The sequence below is a fragment of the Onthophagus taurus genome, chromosome 8 (genome assembly GCF_036711975.1).
Source record: "Onthophagus taurus isolate NC chromosome 8, IU_Otau_3.0, whole genome shotgun sequence".
NCBI classification, from domain to species: Eukaryota; Metazoa; Arthropoda; class Insecta; order Coleoptera; family Scarabaeidae; genus Onthophagus; species Onthophagus taurus.
In genome coordinates this window covers 2,306,206-2,328,138 of record NC_091973.1, presented here as the reverse complement: position 1 = coordinate 2,328,138, position 21,933 = coordinate 2,306,206, and the positions used below count along the sequence as shown (strand labels likewise).

Sequence of the window (21,933 nt, the reverse complement as noted above, 5' to 3'; positions counted from 1 at the left end):
GACAGTGTTAATATTAGAACCCACAAACTAGAACTAACATTAGACCTAGAAGTAGAAACATTCGGGTTTAGCCGAACGTCTTTTAAGATGGCTAAAGCGGAATGATTCTAGTTCTAGGTCTAGTGTTGGTTCTAATGACAAGGCTAGTGTTACATCACTACAACCAACACTATAGACCTAGAACTAGAAGCATTCGGGATTAGCCGTACGTCTCTTAAGACGGCTAAGCCCGAATGATTCTAGTTCTAGATCTTGTGTTAGTTCTAGTGACAGTGTTAATATTAGACCCCACAAACTATAACCAACATTAGACCTAGAAGTAGAAACATTCGGATTTAGCCGAACGTCTTTTAAGACGGCTAAATCCGAATGTTTCTAATTCTAGGTCTAGTGTTAGTTTTAGTTTTGCACTAGCACTATCACTAAAACTAACACAAGACCTAGAACTAGAACGCTAGAGTGCTAATATTAGATCACTATATATGTATATATATATATTATTTTATATTGTATATTTGAGATCAATTGTATAACATTGACACATTGATGTGGTATGAAAATTTTGAAAGGGGGGTGTTTGATTTGCGTGTAATCGTTTATAAATGGACTGTAGTGCTTTTATCGAAATTTATGCGGAACGACGCGTGTTTAGAGACGTCAATCAACGCGGGGCGCAGTATATTTGCGAAGAATATCGAAACCAAAGTAACCGCCGGCCGCCACGCCCCGTATTTGCATGATGGTCGGACGCGGGGGTTGACGCCGGGGATGGCGTCCATTTGTTTGCAAGTATGTCTGCATGTGATATTGATTGATTCGCCGGATTAATTGGGATCGCGCGCGGTCAGTTGCGCCTTAATAATTCAGCAAATTCATGTGTTAAATCAAATATGCGCGCGTGCGCTCGTCCTCGTGGCGTCGCGACGCCGGTAGCTTGCTTAATTATCAGCGAGTTACACGGTCGAACGGAGGTAGCACATGTGCCCCGAGGGTGTCCTACTAAGGTTGAAGGCACTACGTCTACACCAGACATCCAGCAGACGTGCCTCCGGCCGTTTGTTACCAATTTTTTTTTACAAACACCATTGTCCTGTAACAATAACGCTAAATCGTTCGATGTTTCGTGTCGGCTAATCGTTACCTCTTGAATAGACGCTGATACCCTAAGTTGTTGTACGATACGTCGTCTTTAAAGAAGCTTGACCGCAGGATAATACCGACATATGCTCCTGTACTGAACCTTCAACCCGCTTATCAATCGCTATTACTTGAATTGAAGGCGACATTAATCCCTTTGAGTTTACGATAAGTGTATAAGAAGGATTTACACCCATCATTTGTATTTAAAACATCATTTACAACCAAAACAAAATATTAAAAATTCTATTTGTTTTTATGTGTCAAAAAACAACCCCGGAATCGATTTTATTATTTTTTTGACTAATGCCTTGTCCAGACTTGTTTGAACAAGACCAATGTTTGCGTTTGGCGCGTAACATTTAGTATCGCTCAATATTGAATCGTTCGGACGTTAAATTGCGCTCCCATTCTTTTATGGATAAAAATCATTTCACAGCTTTACAACAAAAAAATTTTCTAATACTTTTTTCTTGTTAATAATAAAATTTATTTTTCCAGTCATGATTAGGCTTCTGCGCAACTTTTTCGCGCATACAAACATCACGTGATCTTGCTCCGTAGAACAGCTGAGATCTCAGTTATTTGACAATATTAAACTACTTACACGTGAACCTGGATAATATCTTTGTTTCAATTATTGAATGTCCATTCTAATATATTTCTCTTGTTTTTTGAAACATGAGTTCGTCACGAAGAAAGTGTAAATATAGTTATTTTGTTATATTTGCGGTGTTTATATGACAAAAAAACAAAAAAGAAATATCACGGAGGACGTTCTAGATTAGACTTAGGTATTCCTATCATCTGGATGGAGCCTAAGAATCATTTCGATGATTGTTACTTTTACAAACGTGGAGATATCCAGACTTATAGTCTACAAAATGCCCTGTTCTACACAGTGAAAATCTCCCTCGGCCTATTTACGTTTCAAAAGTAATTCGCATGCCCTCAAAAACAATGATGTTGCCAAATTCACAGAAATCGGGACAGTCTACCAGTGGAAGTGAATGGGAGGGTGAAACATCTACGCCGAAGTTATTTTCTCAAAATGAACTCAGGGATTTAATACGTGATGTCAATTTATCAAAACAAGGATCAGGACTGTTAGTCACAAGATTGAAAGAAAAAATTTATTGGCTCCAACAGTAACAATTACAACATACAGAACGCGATAATTTAGCCAAATTATGAAGAAATTGTACAAAATATGCTGACAAACTTTATCTCCGCAATCATCTGGATAAATTTCCGGATAATTTAGGAAATTATAACGAGGAACAGGGTCAATGGGATTGTCACATGATGGCAGATTACTGCTGGTCTTTATTCCTCTCTATTTACTTTGAGAGCAAATTTTACAGAATCATTGATAGTTTCATGAATTGTGAGCATAAATATATCCAAAATCAATCTTATATCTAGGGCAACAAAACTACTATAGACCAAACATTTTTGAATGATTATTTGGACCACCCTGGTACAATAAAATAATTAAAGAAGATTAATTCAAATTGAAGATTAATGCAATTCAGGATTATTGTTGTAATTCACTGGATCGTTTTAAATGGTAAAGAAAAAAATGAAAAAAAGAGGAAACGGGACCGAAAATAATTAGCCCGCATACATATTTCATGTTTCGTAACTTGTTTACGAAATCTGGCCGAGATGGGTCTCGGCGATAATCGCGTTAAGAGCAAAATTCAGCAGGAAACAAAGAAAGAATTACCATAACGTAATTAAAATGCGTTCAAACTGCATTAATCATTTCGAAGCCGCGATAAAGATCGGGCGCGTTCGGGGCGCGGATGAATCCACATCCCCCCGCGTGTCCCCTTTTTGTTTATTGCGACTCGGACGTTAATTAGCCGCTATCGGCGCATTAAGTTATTAGGATAATGAGTCTTCAGTAGCTATCTGATGCAGTTTGTACACAATGTTCCGACCGCGATTTATCCAACGAATTACTATAATCGTCATATGATTGGGAGTATTATATATATATATTTTTTTACTTGGGGGACAAAAAAATATGTTGACGTTGTAATTGAGTTGTTTTCCTCGTAGCTTTTATAAGAAAAATGAATGAGAAAAAAAAAGATTTTTCGAGAGTAAAGATTAGAAAATAAGGGGGTTCCCCGGTGACAAATGAACTACTTCCGAGCATGCGTGGAGGAGATAGGACGAAGCTCGTTAGCCGGAATTAAGCGGGTTTCGCGAGAGCGACCATAATTAATGAACAGTTTTGTAGCGCCCGCTGATAACACTATCGGACAATTAATGGCGAAAGGAGATTGAGTTTCATCTTGTCAACGCCGAGCGAAACTTTCATTCATTTGTCTCGCAAACGCTCTGTATCGAGTTTCACCCTCCTCCCCTATCACCACACGTATTCTGGCTTTAATTGACTTTGCCCTTCGGTTATTATCGACGACCAACGATTGACACGTTCGCGTTTTACGAAATTAAAAAAAATCAACCCCGTGCACTTTCCGGTTGCACAAAATTGATTTAGCCTCTAGGGATTCATACTACTCTCTTCAAATCAATTCAATGTTAACAAAAAAAATCTTTCAAACACATTTCAGATTTCAAATCAAATCGAAATTAATTAAATATTAAGCTATGTGTCAAAATGGTGCTAATCAATTAGAAATATCTTTATATTATTTCAGAAACACAAGATGAGTTAATAACATTAAAACGGATGTTTTCCAGAAAATACAAAAATTTTGAAATATAGTGAAACTTGATCAAAATGATTGTAATCAAAATATTGCAATACCAATACTGTGATGTTGGTTGCATACTTGCAATGATGACGTCGGGTACGATAATTAAAACAGCTTATATTACTTATCAGCTACAGATTCCAGTATTAACTAATTGATTCCAGTGTCCAGTAGTTAGGAGCAATATTAGAAATTCATCACAAAAGAAATATTGGAAACTAGATCCATAGGAGATGGGATACATTAGATACTACTTCTTGATTCCAGCATTAAGTAGTTCATTTCAGTGTCCAGTGGGCAGCATCCATAGTATCCAAATATTAAATACAGCATTTACAGTGATAAGATCAAGTATCCAATAGTTATCTACTCATTGGTTTGCTTACAAGACACTAAATCCAATGAATACTGGATGATAGAATAAAATAATGATTGAAGAAAATGATTTTAGGTTTTAATTAGAAATGGAGAGTTGAGGCGTGAAATTGTGATTGAAGTATGAATTTCGTTAATAATGGGTGAGGTCGTGGATAACGGGGAGTTAACGGGAGGTTGGTTAGGTTAAGGGGGTGGCGACGTACCAGTAGCCACCACAAAGCATTAGGGATGCATGTCGGACTGTCTGCATGGAGATGGGGTTACATTGTTAAAAGATGCCACCAAATTCAATTCTGCCCCCGCTTGTCAAGGCACTCTACTGTAAACAAATCGCATTGAAAGCGCGTTTCAATATTTTAAAGCTCGGGGTTGTGCAAGTTTTAAAGTCCGTTTCGCGGAAATGTCACGTGACGGGTATTGTAGTAACGTCGCGACATCTGGCGGAAATCCGACAAGCAGCGATGTTCTCTTCAATTTAATTAATGGTGTAATTCTTACAGCTTTTAAAATTCCCCCTCTCTTTTCGGGTGAAACCGGAGTCGATGATGCCAAATCGTCGCTTTAAATTGTCATTCATCACGGGGATGCACGCCGATTAATATTTTCGACATGAACGAGCCGCAAAGAACGCGAGGATTCCGGTTTACAAAACACTAAATCACTTCTTCGTATTTGCCACCTCGCACCCCAAACATAATCGAACCCCGTCCCAAGGGGTGGGGCCGCTTAATAAAAAACACCAACGGCAGTTGGATTATTGGGTTTCACGCAATTCGAACCCGCGCTAAACGAAATTACTTTGGTTTCTTATTACTTTCCCAGCCGAATTGATTTAATCGAATATAACCTTTTAATTCTTGAAAACCCCCCTTTTTTTTAGCTGTCATTTCAATCAGTCTTTTGACACATATATTTTCTTCAATTTTTATTTGATGTTGGGCGATTACGGGAAGTTACGAAAACACGAAATTGGCCTGTTTGGAAAAATAATACTCGGGGTGAAGAAAAATGATTGTTATTAAACGTTGGCGTTGAATTTGTGTACCAGTACGTGCTGGTGCTCGAACTGAGGCGCTATCCACTCTCAAATCACGCGAAACGACAATCATCCATTGTTTCCCTTAATAACTATTTAGGCGTATCAATATTTAACGAGCACGGCGTATGGAAACAGTTGTCGTGTTGGGGGTTTTCCGGACCCTTTTCGAGTATCCCCTTCCACCGCTTAAATATGCGTAACAGGAAACAAATTGGTCGTTCGGATGAAGAACCAAAGATCGCCCATTTTCGCCGAACAATTACCTCGATTGTGCTGAGTGCATACGCATTAAGCTCGTCACCGTATCTCGGCCGCTATTACGCCTTTCGCGGGGAAATTGACAAATCCCGACGATACCGTACGCCCGATAGGGGGGAAACAAATTCCCGTGCTAATGCCGCCGGCGGCTTTTCTGATTTTTATGCATTACGCCAGCTGTAAGTCATAATACCCTGATTACCGCTAAATGTAAATGCCTTATCGACGCAATTATGGCTGAACGTTTTCGCGTAATTGCACAGAGGGCATTTAGATTACACGCTCGCCGAGCTTCGTTCCTTTTTTTTCCCTTTTTTATGATCGATCGTTCAAGACTATTTCTAAAAACAGCAAAACTATTTTTAATTACAATAACTAAACAATCTTCATCATTTATTTTCCGTACTTGTAACATTTAATAAAAAAAGGAGCAAAATTTCCATTATTCAGTATTTATTGGATTTAGTATTCGTCTTGTGAGGAGACCAATGAGTGGATAAGTATTGGATACTTGATCTTATCACTGTAAATGCTGTGTTTGATGTTTGGATACTGGAACCAATCCCTATGGATGCTGCACCCAACTATAGGGTACTGGAGTCATGCACTGGACACTGAAATGAACTAGTTAATGCTGGAATTAAGAAGTAGTATTCCATCTCCTGTGGATCTAGTTTCCAATATTTCTATTGCTCCTAACTACTGGACACTGGAATCAATTAGTTAATACTGGAATCTGTAGCTGATATGTAACATAACCTAGTCTTAGCAAGCACAAGCTGTGTTAAGATATTAACTTAATTAATTTCCTCTCACGATCATATTGAGGTGTGCTGAGGAGAATTGGTGACGATTTTATCGTTGTTGTGAAATTTTTCAATAACTTTATAGGATTTCTTGGCAAAATACAACCTCCCTGAAGTATCTCTTATTCTCAAATGCAGAGATTTCATGTCAATTCCCAATTTCTTGAGAGTCTAAAATCCATCGGATTTAATATGATGTTGCTGTTCGTATTAATTGGGGTTGCTTTCTCCATCAGTGGCAATCCACATAAACTCGAGTTTTTATCAGCCGACGTCTTCTGGTGAATTTTGTACATAATCTGCTTTCTAAAACGTACCAACCTCAATGAAAATTAACCAGTTGATCATCTAGCACCAACAGACAATACTGTGATGTTGGTTGCATACTTGCAATGATGACGTCGGGTACGATAATTAATTAACACACTGTAAAAAAAGGTTTTTATATTTCCAAATTGAAAAATGTATGATATACGATAGCATAATATAAGAGTAATCTGAAGACACACACGTAGATAGAAATATGTATAGGTCGTAATAAAAATCCCTCTAGAATCGTAACAATAAAGATGGTTCCGTAATAATTCCTTACCAGTTAGGAGATACGAGAAACGTACACCTATCGGGCTTAGACTCAATTACGACCGCGTCGGTATTAATAATTTTACGGCACAGTATTAGAGAGATAAAGAATTATAACTTAGTTTCCTTTACGATAAGATATAATAGGAAGGGAGAGATTCTTTTGTGCGGGGGTGAAGGGTGTCGCCGAGGCCTGCGCGATTCATATACATATAAGAAATCGGCGTAAAATTTTACGCGTTGGCATAAATAAGCCGGGGTGGCGGCTGTTGGTGGGCGCCGCGACGTCCCTCATTAATAAAAGACGGGGCATTGATAAAAAAAGGCCGGGCGTTTTATCGTTCGCTTTTGTCCCGAAAGTGTATTGCGGCTCTTAATGTTGTTTTATTATATCTGATATAAATTCTTTTATTATTCGCATTTATGGTCGCCGGCCGTCGCGGAGGGCTTTTATTTTCGAAAATAAACTTTTCTACCTTGGTAAGGCTTTTGTTTCCGAAGACGGCTCATTTAAATATTTTTACAGGCGGTCCTAACTTTAACGATGATTGAAAACGCGAAATACCGCGTGCTTCACGACCGAATAAATTCCGCGCGGTCGATTTAGTTTTTTTATCCGTACAGCTAATGCGAAGAGAAAAGGGAGCGGAAAAAGGCAGCTCGAAGGCCCCCCCTCGGGAGGCATAGGGACGCGAGCTTTAATCACGCCGGGGGTAGCCTTACGCGGTCGCCGATGATGAAAATTGTAGGTATATATCATACTGCCGCGACCCCGGCGATTTTTCAAACAAAGACTACGTGTAATCGATATCGGCGAACGCAATTTTGCGGAAACCTTACGGGGACAAGTGTTTGCGACGTGCGTATTCCATATATCTGCACGTGTGTGCGTTTTTACCTATTATAAAATCAATACCATCCCCAACCAATACTCCCCCAATGGTAAACAACAATCTTCACTTTATTTCTACTACCAATATTCACCAGTAATTGCATGTTATAGAAAACGTGATAGAGATTTCATTATCAATTTTCTTTTAATTTATTAAATTTACATAAGCCAACAAGCAATTATCCACGATCAGCTTTGAGATGGCAAAATTGTGTAGGATTCTATATTGTACATTTGGTCGCGCCTGATGAAGGCTATTTGGTTGGTCGAAACATAGCCGCACCGATTTTGGCATAATACAAAACATTTGAACAACTTGGAACATTTCTAGTCCAAGTTAAGCCAGTAGCAATTTGAAACTCCAAATTAAGTGAATATTAATTTTGACAAAAAGAAGAAATCAACGATGATATTCAGAAATAATACTTTCGTGTAAAAAATGGTTTGCGTTCTTGTGGTGAAAGGTGCGTGTCTGGCTGATATGTACACGGTGTCCAGCAAATTGCATTTCAGAATATAATTGCGTCTCGATTGCGGCGAACGGGTCCTGAAAGGCAGATTAGAGATATCGTTCGGGTTAATTCGTAATAAACAAAAGGAACGCGGTGGTTTCCTGGAAGGTATTAAAGTGTAACGGAAAAATCGTGATAGATCCTCGTCACGCAGGCAGGTATGAAAATTGCAACCCGAGTAACCATTTTTGAAAGAAAAATAAGAGTGTGTAGATAATGGCGTCAACACTTTCGTGGTGTCGCCCGTTTTAGAATGGAGAAGAATTCGCTTCGAACCGGCAATTTGTTCCCTTGCTATCTTGATAAATGTTTCGACCGCGACGTTGAAAATCGTCACGTGCGCAAGTTTTTTCCTTTCTCCACGATTCATAGGGTAATAAGTCTCGTGTTGCCTAATTTACAACTCGGGAGTAATTTGTAATTGTCTGGTTTTATTTTTCTTTTAGACTCGCATCTGTTCACGAAGATCCTATTAAAGCAAAATATAAAAACAACCCCTAATCCTGTTAAATTTATATGTGTATGTGTATATGTACACCATGGACTATAAAACGTCCGCTACCCGCATACGCAATATGTAAATGACCGAAAATTGTTGCAACCGTAAAAACGTTATTAATTTAACGCGCGGAGAACGTACAGGCATGAAAACATTAAACGCTTAATGCCTCGACGGCAAATAACGCGACGACCACCACCCTTGGGGATGAGAGATTTACAACTTTGCACCCCATACCGACTCGCGATGATAAAATAAAAGAAATAATAAATTTACCCGCCGTTATCGTATCGGCACCGCTTGCTACTCTTTTATAACACCCGCGTATAACCGAAATGATTCACCGATACTACCGCACGGGAATAAAATTTATTGCCCGCACTAAGACACTTGATGATATCCACTGTTGTAACAGTACAACTCAATAACGTTCCAAGCTTTCAACCTTCCTCTTTTTTGTGGCCTCCATTTCCCTCCAAACGCCTTCGAAAATTGGATTTCCTCGAATTGATATCAATTTCTAACATGATTACCGACATTTATTTTAAGTCTCGAATCCCCTAAATACAACAATAAATATATATAATACATGTGTTAATTAATTATCGTACCCGACGTCATCATTACAAGTATGCAACCAATATCGCAAATCGCGTATTGGAATACCAATACTGTGATATTGGTTGCAAATTGGTTGAAATCATTATAAAAGAGAAAGTGTATTTGTTATTTAATGAGGGGTTTAAAGAGTAAAGACAAAGAAATATATAGGAAATACATCAAGATAATTCGTGGTCGATTTCTTTTGACGTAAAGGATGAGACTAAAGTGGAGGCCTAACGATCGGTAGGGAATGAAACGCAGAGGTAATTGGCGTTTCTAAACAAAGCCGGGGTAAGACCCCGTGAAGACGAAGTCGGACATCTCGAGTAGAGTGGTCTAGAGCTCGACATCTTCTCTATATTGCGAGCGGTCGCAGGCAGCTTTTCACAATGCGGCCAGAATCGCCGAGCGGCCCTTCAGGGTGAAATTTAAGTTCAATCTTTTTTTTTATTTCGGCTCTTCTCTCCTTTCTGTTCCGCGTCATTATTCCCGACGGATAATATACACCCATTCTTTCGTCGAACAAGAGATTGTTCAACCCCCGGTCCCGACCACTTGTCTTCGGCTGCAGGTGGAGGTCGAAGGAGAAGAGTCCGCGGAGAGTAAACAAATTATTAACAGATCGGCGTTTTTTGCCGTTAGCATTATATTTCGAAAAAGAGAGGGTCATAAATATTATTAAAAAGCGACATGAAAATCAATCGGCATGAATCCGTACCCCCTTTATTATTATCATAAACCATATGTAGCATTTTCAGGACGATCCAGAACCACCTACTAATGCGAATCGCTCGTCGCCAACCCATTCTGTAATTTGTTCTATCCAGTTAGGCAGGCGACCGTGCGGAACTAACACTCAGTCGGCTCTTATCAAAAAAAAGAAGCCAGGGCGCCCCATAGAGCCGATGAATTCCGCACATTACTAACCAGAGGCGTTTATAGTTTATGTCGATGTCTCCTTCGGTCGTAGCCGCGATCGTTATTAGTAATGCGCTTTCGTCATTTTCCCCCGCGGGGTCGAATCTTTACGATAAAAGCCCTCTTCCCACGTCAAAAACCCAACCGTTTCTTTCTACCGAATCGGAAGGAAAAACCTCTAAACCTAGTTGTTATCCCACCATATTGTAAAGTTGTAAAACTCCCCAATTTCAATAAAAAAATACACTATATATAAATATACAGTGTGTTTGATTTTAGCTGTCACGGCAGATATCTTCATTATTCTTGGAAATATAACAAAATGTTGCTCCATACTTAATATTCTATTATCTGCCATCCGAGATGTTAATGTAAGAAATTATTACATTAGTGTGTTTGGATTAAAACTTTGGTTTTCTCTGCATTTATTGATAGACTCATTTTTCGAGCATTGTATTCCAGTTCTCTTCCCATTATATTAATGTCGTTAGCATATGCTGCTATTTGGAAGGACTTATTATGCAGGATATTAGAGGAATTGATCGACATTTTTCTTATGACATATTCCAAGGATGCCAGTCCATCACCTTGTTTTAATCCTTGTGTTATTTCGAATGGGTTGGTTATCTGATTCTGTATTCTGACATATGCTGTGGTATCCCTCATAGTAGTTTTTAGTAATTTGGTTAATTTTTTGGGTATTTCGAACTCGTTCATAATCTATCCTGTCTCTTTTTATGGAGTCAGGCTGAAAGTCTACGAAAATCTGGCTTACATCATTGTCGAATTCCTATGATAGTGGATATAGTGGAATAGTGTCCTGAAACCTGCTTGATAATTACCAATGATATCTTTTGATGTTCTTTTGGGCTTGCATCTTTTGCTTCTATCAGACGGTTCACCTATTATTGCTCTTGTTCTGGTTGTTGCTACTCTTGTTCTGAGTGATATCATTAACAACTTGTAAAAAGCATATTAGTAAAAGCAAATATTTTATTTAAAAAAAAAATAATCAATCTTTATCTAGAAGAGATTTGGAAAGTTTTTGGATCTAATGAAGGGTAATAAGGCAGCTCTTACGAGAACCATATTTTAAAGTGAATTAGGAGCAAAGGGGAAGGGAATGAAATTCGTCGAATTTGCGCTGTATAATACATTACTGGGATCCCTCTCGCGGCGGGCGATGAGAACGCAATATTTCAGAGCGGCAATCTGCTCAATGATCTACACGTACACAATTTTTATTAATTTGCATGTTTCATTGCCCCGTTACGCCGGAATCATTCGGACGATTTATAGAGAGACTTGGGGAGAAAAAAGAGAGAGTTGAATGCCCTTCGTTGGGCTCTTTTAGGTTCGACGATTCGTTTACGTGTTTATCGAAGTACCGGCCCGGACTTAACGCGATACGGAAGCGGAAGATGCGATCTCGCAAACTTTGTTAAGGAGCACTCCCGCTTCTATTATATTTTTATTCGGGGTTGTTAAAACGGAGTACCGAAGTAATTCTTTTGTAATTCTTTTGTTCCGGTCATAACGTCGACTGTCCGGAGTTTTTTCTCACTTTTAATTAGATGCTCCACGATAAGTTACTGCTCCTTTATAACAGTTTAAATGATCCGTACGGTCCATTGTTCCATTTCGAAATCACTCGATTAAATCTTTGCGTTGCACCTGGATCTTTTAGGCTTTTTTTTTTACCCCCAATCGTGAATTACACGTGTCCAAGCTGATTTTATAAGTCCATTTTGATCGCGTTCGATTACATGGTACGTAAATTTCGCAATTAGCGGAATTTATCGCTCGACGTGCTCGTCGATTAATTAAACATATCGATAAAGTCGATAATGAGATAAACCGCCCGCGCACACCGACCTCGTAAACCCCCAACAATGTCCGTTCCTATCCGTAAAAACCCCTACCGTCAATTTTTATTGATAATCAAACGGCTTAATGGACGTGCGGGTATTAATCCCGCATTTTCATGAACGACATCGCGTTTCCAACTCGATATTAAAAAATATCAAAAAATACAATTTAATCAAAGTCTCACTTTTTCTCTAATTTTATTCTTTTTAATAGTAGACTCATTATGGTTATTATTATTTCCGGGAATCGATTGTCGAGTTATTCTCAGCATTTTCTATTTAATGGTCTCGTCCTGTGAAAAATTCATTTTATTTCGGCGTTGCGCCCGCGCTTGACACGCGAACCAATAAAACCGTGTGCCAACGAACAAAGGATCGCAATTATAGCGCCAGTTATAAAAAGGCAATTGCTCGTAGGAATTCCATGACTCGTCCATAGGTTGATTTACGTTCCAGACTGACTTTACGAACTCTTTTAAAATCCTCGCGCGGCGACGGAATCGAATTTGCGAAAAGGAAGGCGAACGAAATGACATGGGACCGACGTCGGTTCGCCCTTCCTCGAGGGAAAAATGAACCCAACCATTGCGACGTTAATGCTTTCTGACAAATTAATTGGAGCTTTGGTCAGATACTTATTGGTTTATTGTGGCTCCTAGAAATCTACTTTAATGACGTTCTCTCTTTCTTCTCTTCCATCCAATTAATTTATCTTCTCTATTAAACTAAAATATTCTATTTAGAAATTTTCGAACGAGAAACAAATATCATTGCCACCTGTGGTGATACTAGGGACGCTTTCCACTGAATTTATCGTCGTCGCACCACCTGTGCTGCGTTTAGCATAAATCGCCCCGAATTTACATATGAAACACGCTGCCGTTTCAAATTGTGAAAAATTAATAGCCGAATGGCGTTTGCCAATTAAAGAAACTCGTTCTGGTTTGGACGCGCACTTGTTGCATTAAATTCATCCATTATTCCCTATAATGTTTCAATTGAAGAAAAAAACAAACTAAAAAAATTAAAATCATTAAAAAGGAAGGACGTTATTATGTTTTGAACTAAAATTAGAAGTAAAACCTAGAACCTTTCTGAAGAAAGTTGCAACATGGCATCCGAAACGTCAAACCCGAAAGTTTCTAGTTTTTAATTTTAGTTCAACAAGTACTTACGTTATTGTTCTTTAATAGTGTGTCATTGTGGTGTCATAAGTAGACCCTCGACCTTGAAAACTTCAAACTTCTTTATTAAGCAAATAATTTATTATTTTTGAGTTACCTAACTGTCAATTTTAAAAATACTTACATCAATCTCGTTACGTCTTATGTGTCTGATCGTAGACAGTACGTTGAACTGGACTGTGTTAAATCTAGGTATTGTAATAATAAATTCTTGGGGTAAATAATAATGTTCTCTTAAGGCCTGTTCAATAAGGAAAAATACAAACTTGAATAATAATATAACGTGAACATAAAATTAATAGAGAGAGAGATAGAGAGTTAAACCGGTATAACGCATACGTCTTAAATAAGGTTAGGTTAACATAACCTATTAATCAGAGAATTTTTACGAAGTGGTGAAATGAACAAAGTAATTCTCCAAAAAACGTGAGTATTATATAAAATATTAATTTAGGGTGAAATTATCGTTATCACCTATCTGATTTTATTTAGGGTGAAACAAACAATTTGGGCCGGAAACTTGATTGTGTCTGGATCAGAGTCCTCTTCGTCTTAACACATTTTGCGCGGGAAGCGACTAAACTCGTTTTGCATGGTATTGATGCCCGCTACACGGTAAGACTTTGGCGGCAAAGTGCCCGCGCAAGATGTGTTAACAGGTTAACACATTTTTGTTTAACTTTATATTTTAATTCTCGTAATGTAAGTAAATATGTTTTCTTCCATAAATTTTGAGGTTATGTTTTATATTTTTAGCTGTTACTCATCGTTAGATTGTTGTGTAAATGAAATAGATAAAAAAAATGTAATCCAAAGTTTTATTTAAACAAGTACGGATATTTAAAATTTTACAATCGTTTACAATGTGTTTCATTCGAGGGCGTGCAAGGAAGAAACAAAGGATCCGAATGAAGTCTGGTAATAAAAGCGACACTAATGACGCAAAAGTAACGCCATAATCCGAGGACAAAAGGGAGATGGAAAGGAAAGAAGAGATGCGGACGTCGCGCTTTTTCCGCGTTTTTACGACGTGCCTCGTTGGACTTTTATACGCGTCGTGAAATTTTGCTAGTTAAATCCGGCTCGACGTCGATGTGTCCATCAATCCTAATTAACCGGCCATATTTAGAACGTAAACAAGATAGGACGGCGAGAAACCTCGCACCTATACGGTCCATTATCGTCCGATTGTACGTCTACGACCGCGCGGGTCGCATATGAACGTACAACAAATTTTAATAAGGACGCCATAAGCCTTCAAGTTTATCCTTGAAGGTTCCAGGTTCACATTACGGCAATGTTACAAAGTTACGTGCGGCTCGCCTTCGCGATGCGATTGGGTTGGAAGGATTGGAAGGCTGTTCGAGGCGAGTAGTCGACGGACCCGTGATCGATCAATTAAACAAATGGAGTGCGAAATTCTCTCGCTCGCAGGACCGAGTGGTCCTGTTGCATTATGCAACACGTGTACCGACGCACGAGCATTAATAATTCCCTCAGTTAGCCGGCCATTAATTCTGATTAACCTCCTATATTTAGAGTGTAAACAAACAATACCGTTGAATTCGAAAATTTTATAGGTCTGCCAACTTAGGTGGGCCCACTCGATTCTTTCTTCCATTCGTTCGCGGATAATAACTGTTTAACGTTGTAAGTTGTAAACGCGGCCGAGGTAATTCACGGATTAAACGTACCTAAAACAGAATATCAAACATTTAATGCGGATATTAACGTGGCGTACCATAAAGACGGTTACAGTTGCGAAGGAATTGTAATTCTCGAGATTAATTTAGATAATGCATCACGTCCTAGGCGGAGGTCGCCCCTGTTGCGTTTTCTGCTCTAGGGCGGCTATTTACCGACGGCGGCAATCAACGGGGCTCCGATAATGTCGACCCAACCCCCAGCAACCCCCATAAACTTATAACTCCGCCAGCGACTTGATGGCGATCGTTTCGTTTTGTTTTAATTGCTCATCAAATTTTGATTACGGGGGCCTCCTTTATGTCCGCGCCCGTTTCTTATATTTAACAATTTTGCCGCATTACTAACCTTTACAACGCCGCCACAAAACTTCTGCCTTCCCTCTTTTTAGAGGCATATTTTACAATCGATCGTTCTTGCAGATCGTTAATTTCTTCCATTTCTGACAATGTCTTTTACCGCATTTATAAACTCTCAGAACATGGTTTAACTTTTTGTACAACAAAGAGTTAATTCTAGGCAATCTGCATATTAGTGATACGTAAAGTAGTGGCGGGTAATTAGGGCGAAGTCGACGCTGATTTGTTGAGATAATTCCTTTGTTTCCTGAGGTCTCGATCCATCCTCACGCCCGATGCTTAATGGTTGCTATCTTCTAACAGAGCGTCTTTAATGCCTCCCGGTATCTGGGCGTAATTTATGTAAATCCCAACGCGCGGCCTTAAATATTTGCTTGTAAACACCGTCAGCCCCCGATTGAGGCCCGATAAATTGCGCAAACGGGCCACGTATCGGTCCCCGAGCGCAATTAACCCGGACCAGAACAAAAGAACATCTCATCCCGCGTCTTAATTGTTTCGGCGCGTCCTCTTTATTGGCACACCGGATTTATGGCACCGTCTGTGAGGTAAATTGGTGATCAACGGTATTCTACTCTACCGAGCGTCAAGGATATATTGTAACCAGGAATCCTGGGAATCTGTCACCAGGATTTACTGCCGTCGTAGCCCAACCAACCTTGTCCTACGGCGCCTAATGCGTGTAACTTTTTCTCTTTTCGTGACGAATTGCTCCTTTATAATGCAAACGAACAAGTTCGCCCAATTACGCCCAATTACGCTCAATTACACTCGCGGGGGTTTTTTAATATTTCATATTACTCGTTATTTCCACATAGATAATAACAATTTGTCTCGTCTCGATCGCATTTTCGAAGTTTCCGCGTAAATCTTCTCCTCGGAAATATATCGGTGGGGTCGGTATTTATTTTTAAGTAGTGGCAAGCGGAGAGGTTGGTCTACGTCACTCCCGAGATAAATAGAGGAGACCAGACAGGACGATTTATTAGGCGACGCTATAGACGACAGTGGAACTAGGTATAGCAATTCCTTAGTCGAAAAAAAAATTCTTTATAGCAACAGTAGCGTTCTCACGACAATCAAGCTTTGGATACGTGGTATTATTTCATTAGCAAACTGATCAATATTCAAATCCTGGTCCCATATGGCCGGAGTGAAACCACAGGTTTCCCACGATGATGTCCGCAGGGTTGATAAGCAAGCAGAAGCGTCGAAACGGTGCGCCGCGACGCCGGCCGATGAGCCGACGATAGACGAACCGTGAAATATTATGCTGTGCGAACGCGCCCTATCTGATTCGGGCCGAATTAATTAACTCCAGGTGAGCATCGCTCACCGCAGGAAGTGACCTATTACGAGTGACTCATCCCACAATACAGTAGAACTTGTTGCGTCCATCCCATTTCACGTAGTTACAATGATACTTATATTGGAAGATCTAAAATTAACGTGACGGTGACAGGACGGTTTGTCTTCCTTAGATTTTGACAGAAAAAAGAAAGGTGCACACGTGTTCAAGAGGGGGAAAACCCCGTGGGGGATCCCCAAAAATTCAAATCAAACGCCGTGGCAACAGGAAAACAAGGTTCGCGGGCACGCATCTATCATGTCGCCACTTTAAATTCGAAATAAAAACAATTCCGAGCAAACATATTTAAAACGGTCGCGGGGGATGATTGACAAGGGTTACCACGGTATGGTAATACGCAGGAAGATGCAACATCCCCATGAATCTATATGTATATTCGATGAGGGTCGTGGCGCAACTGTCACGCCGGAACGGATTGAGAACATTCCCCATGCAGATTAGCGTGGGGGGTTGAAATTTCAATTTCGTCCTCGAATTTCGTAATAAAAACTCATCACCTACCTTTTTCAAAAAAATTATATGCAGATAGGATCCCTCGTTCTTTGTATGGAGGAGTTCATGTTATAAATAAAAAATTAAAATAAACAAGAAGTTTGTGCCCCAATTTTGTTCCGGTTCTCGCCCAAGGATAACGAGGCGACGCCCAAACGACCTTCCCCAACCCTCTAACCTCAAATCCCAGCGCAATTCGCGGCAGGATTAGAATGCTCCTTGTCGCGACGCCTTGCAATCACGTTTTACGTTCGCGTCATTAAAATCACCTACGACGATCAATTCTGATTGCATTGTCCCGTAAACAGCGTCCGTGTCTCTCTTATTAGTTCGGAGACTGTTCAAATTGTCGTCTATATGGGATTGAAGTGGCGACAATTTCGTCCGAATGAAACAAGTTGGATCGGGACGGAGTGCTCGAATAGGCTCTTTACTTTTGTAAAAAGTCGAGTTTCGAAAGAATGAAGGGATGAAGGGGCTGTTGTTTTCTTTTCGAGGATGAATATTTGATGCAAACGGGGAGTTGAGGAAAAAAGTGTAAAAAAAGGAGTCGAGCCGAGTCTTAATTAGTGAGCAAAGGGGAGGTAGGACTGGGGATTATTTATAATTACCGGAGATTATTTATTATTAAAATCGGCATTAAGGGCGGGGGAATAATGGCGAAATGAGCCTTGAGTTAATTTACGGGATGAGTTCATCAAAATAATTTTTAGTCCAGTTTAAATCCAGCGTCAGCACCGATCGTAATTTAGCTTGAGCGGAGAGCGATTTTAATTACACGTATTCCCCGCGGAGATGTAAAACGTAACGGAACGGTCTCCCAGTAATAAGGACTCGTCGAACCGAGAGCGCCTATATTTCCCTCCACCCACAAACCTCCCCTTTTCCACCATTCCACGCCAAACCTCTCGCGCTTTATTGTTTATTATATTAACGATCTACGTATCTTATCCTTTACCTATTAATTCCACCCTCAAACCCCTTTATGACACCGGATATCTCGCGAATAGCCGCGCACGGCATTTGCGAATAAAAACCGACTTAAATGGAATTGAATCCGCGGATCCGTACTCGCTACGGATTATATGACGACTTCAAAGCGACCCGGAAACTAATTACCTTATTCTCGAAGGTTAACTTTTTTAATGGGGCGGATTACGAGCCCCGCCCTCTATCGTCTGCGGTTTAATTACGAAATAGTGACACTTAAACCATTTCATGTTTAATTGGATTCTCAATTCTTCATAATTATAAACTAGAACTAACACTACCACTAGAATTAATACTAACACTAAAACTACAAATATTCTAAGGAATCCGAAACACGAGAATAACGCTAATTGAGGAAGTTCGGTATTCGAAAGTAATCTTGGAGCGGATCGAGGAGGAACTAATTGACTGAAAAGATTTAGTGCCGTAGTCAAATGTGGAGCAACGTTGAAAAAGACCCCGAGAGTTGGGGCCGTTTGTCTTCGAAATCGTACGGGGGTCGTAGAGGGAGAAAAAAAAGAACTGGCTTGACCAACAAACGAAAAATAAATGGGATCATATCCTTCGGAAAACGGGACGTATATTTTCCGTTGGTAATGAACTTCCACCCCGTCAGGATATTGGGCCACCAATCAGTGTCCGTATGGAAATCGCGAAACGTCGGTTTTCCCTTTTACTCGACCAGTTTTCATAACTTTTATATTTGCAATTGTAATGCGATGACGTAACTGCGTCTATTAACGGTTTCTATCGTACAATTGCGCTGTGACGGCAATTAATAACAAACTATTTGCTATGCCGGACATCTGGCGGTGCCAATATGAAAATACTCGCCAACCGTGCACGATGGCATGCGAATTACCATACCTAACCCTACTATATTCACACTATGCCTCCATATGCTGACTTTTCCAACTGAAAAATGTCACTGCTACAACAAGAATATAACAAAAAACCAACGGGAATTGTAGTATACGTCGCGGAAAAGCAGTGCAGCCAACCGGACGTCCTCCAGGCTAATAGGAAAGATCTTATCGCCTTGCTGTTTGCGAATAACAAAAAGGAAGAGAAAGGGCCCCCGACGATCAATTACGCGGAAGCAAAAGGGAATCCGAGGAAAAGGGAAAAAGAACACAAAGATGTCTTTGTATCGGTAATTATAGGTTACTCTCAAAGTGATTTTCGCAATTTAAACGAAAATGGACCTTACGGAAAATCCAATTAGATTTTCACGGTATCGGAAGCGCTAAAAATGACTTCCTACACGAACGAGCGCGCTATAAAGATATTCCGTGCAATAATCCGAGGCCTACTTATGTTTTATAGTTTTCAACGCTCGCCACTAAAAGAGCATTAAACAGCCCTGCAGATACGGATTTATGACTTCTCTCGAGCCGTTCAACTTCTCTCTTTCGATTCAAGCCTAATCTAACGAATGTGCACTTAAAGTGGATTGTATAACCGAAAATAGGCCTCGGTATAACAACGCGTAAAGATTGTCGCATACGTGTTTATTCGTCATAACCACTCAAGGGTGGTCACACTGTTTTCAAATCGATATTACACGTGAATTTCCATCTTGGAATGTTATTGCTAATATTTACGACTCATAACAACTCTTTATCGGTATACCACTTCATATATAATCTTTATGTATGGAAATTAAGATATATTAATTTGTTAATTTATGCGTTTATGTAAGATAAAAGAAAATTTATTTAAGAACACTTATTTTTTACACAACAAATTTATATATTATTATTATCATTAAATTACAGAACTTACAAGACTTCAAAAACGAATAAAGATTTTCAAGTATACACTTTGTTTTATAAATTTCATACATTTCATAAACATATCTTAGATAATTATAAAAATATTAGGATTTCCTGAAGATGAGTTCTAGATTTGAAACCGGTGGTACATATTTTTTGAGAAAGATGAGATTGAAGTTGGAGATTTAATAAAACCTTATTTTAAACAACTCTTTTTTGTCAATTAACGTGTAGTTTCTACACAAAGGATTACCGTTGGACTAATATATCACTTTGGTTACATTAGATTAGGAGGCGACGGCGCCCCGTTAAGCAGTGCTGTTATTATAATAGGTTATCGCATTAATTTCGACTCTGTTACGTATTCAGCATTCATATCGGGAACGATTTGTCAAGATTTGTATGGTCGCCACGTCTGGGTCCTGCCTTTGTGATTGATCACCGGGCCGTCGGGCCTCGGACGGCGATCTCTTCAATCACGACGCCGGTCCAGATCCATTTTATCCGTTTTCAATACGCTAATTGCGTTCGGCGGAAAATCGAGGGGGCCTTTTGAAAAATAAAAGGAAAAAGGGAAAAAGAAAGAAGCCGTCGCGACGCCTGTAAAGAAAAGAAGTTCGTGAGGAGTGCTTGAGACGGCCGATACTCCTTCGGAGCGCCATTATCGGGTCATCGAGTCGTAAAACTGCGGCCACCCCAGTGCCCTACCCGCAATATATTAAAGGAGTCAAAAGGACCTCCGAACGCGCATTTTCGACTATATTGCCTGGTTTACGACGCCGGTTACAAATTTCTCTTGTTTCCTATGCTTGATGATTTATGGCAGAGTTCGATTTTTTGCCAAAACGTCTCGCAGCCGGTCGCCCTTCGTTCGGATTTGCATACGACGCATTACCATACTAAAGGAGTTGGGAGACCACAATGTAAATATTTCTGGCAGCATCAATTACATGAGACACCTGTATGTGAATGAAGTGTAAATTACCTGTCAGTCTTCGGCCGGTTGAGATTTAAAGAAAGAAAAAAAAACGAGAAATTAACCCGGGAAAAAATGTTAGGGTGAGAGCGACTGTTAAATGCAAAGGGTTGCTCTTCCGCACAATAGATCCTTTCCCCCTAACCGAAATCTCCGCGCACATCTGTTGGTTAACGACTAGCTACATGATTTTTAAGCACCAATTGTAATTAGTCACTTCATTACAGCCGCTTTACTTCGACCCGTTCAACCGGAAAAAGCTTTCTTAACATTTTCCTACCTGAAAATAAAAGAAATCTGAATTACTACTATTATTTTTCTCTCTCCTCACCCGACGCGGACATTACGGCGAGCTTTTTACGATTCGAGCACACGGACGCCGCATTACGTAGTGTAATATGTGCGGTCAGTTTACGGCCCCACCGCCGGCTTATGCACTTTGCGCTCCTTTTTTGGTCGTAAATTTACTCTTATAACGCAAATTTTTACGGCCAAATTTACTTGTCCCTATTGCCCAAGGATTTTGCGACCCGCAATCGGACAAGACAATAACTTTATCATCTCACCAGTTGTCTTTTACGATCATCATGATATAACAAAGAAACTTACACACCAAAATATTTAAATTTAGTAATTAATATATATATAAGATATATAAGGAACGATTTCGCTTCAAATCGCCGAGGTCGCTTGCGGGCGAGGCGCTAGATCCACCAAAGATGGCGAAGTCGTGCTGATATATCAAATGCAGCGCCTCGCCCGCAAGCGACCTCGGCGATTTGAAGGTATATATTTTCTTATAAAAGAGTTTGTATCTTAACTAAGATGTATAAGGAACGATTTCGCCTCTAATCGCCGAG

The 21,933-nt window shown here is 39.7% G+C and overlaps 1 protein-coding gene and 1 long non-coding RNA gene across 4 annotated transcripts in view; both read left to right on the top strand.

Moving 5' to 3' along the window:
- The window catches only part of LOC111425527 (uncharacterized), a 136,706-nt gene that overhangs the window by 26,217 nt on the left and 88,556 nt on the right, over positions 1-21,933 (top strand). The window lies entirely within an intron of this gene.
- On the top strand, positions 13,761-20,060 carry LOC139431180 (uncharacterized). The gene is made up of 3 exons (XR_011641489.1): positions 13,761-13,834; positions 13,901-14,110; positions 14,165-20,060. It is a non-coding gene; the product is annotated as an uncharacterized lncRNA (long non-coding RNA).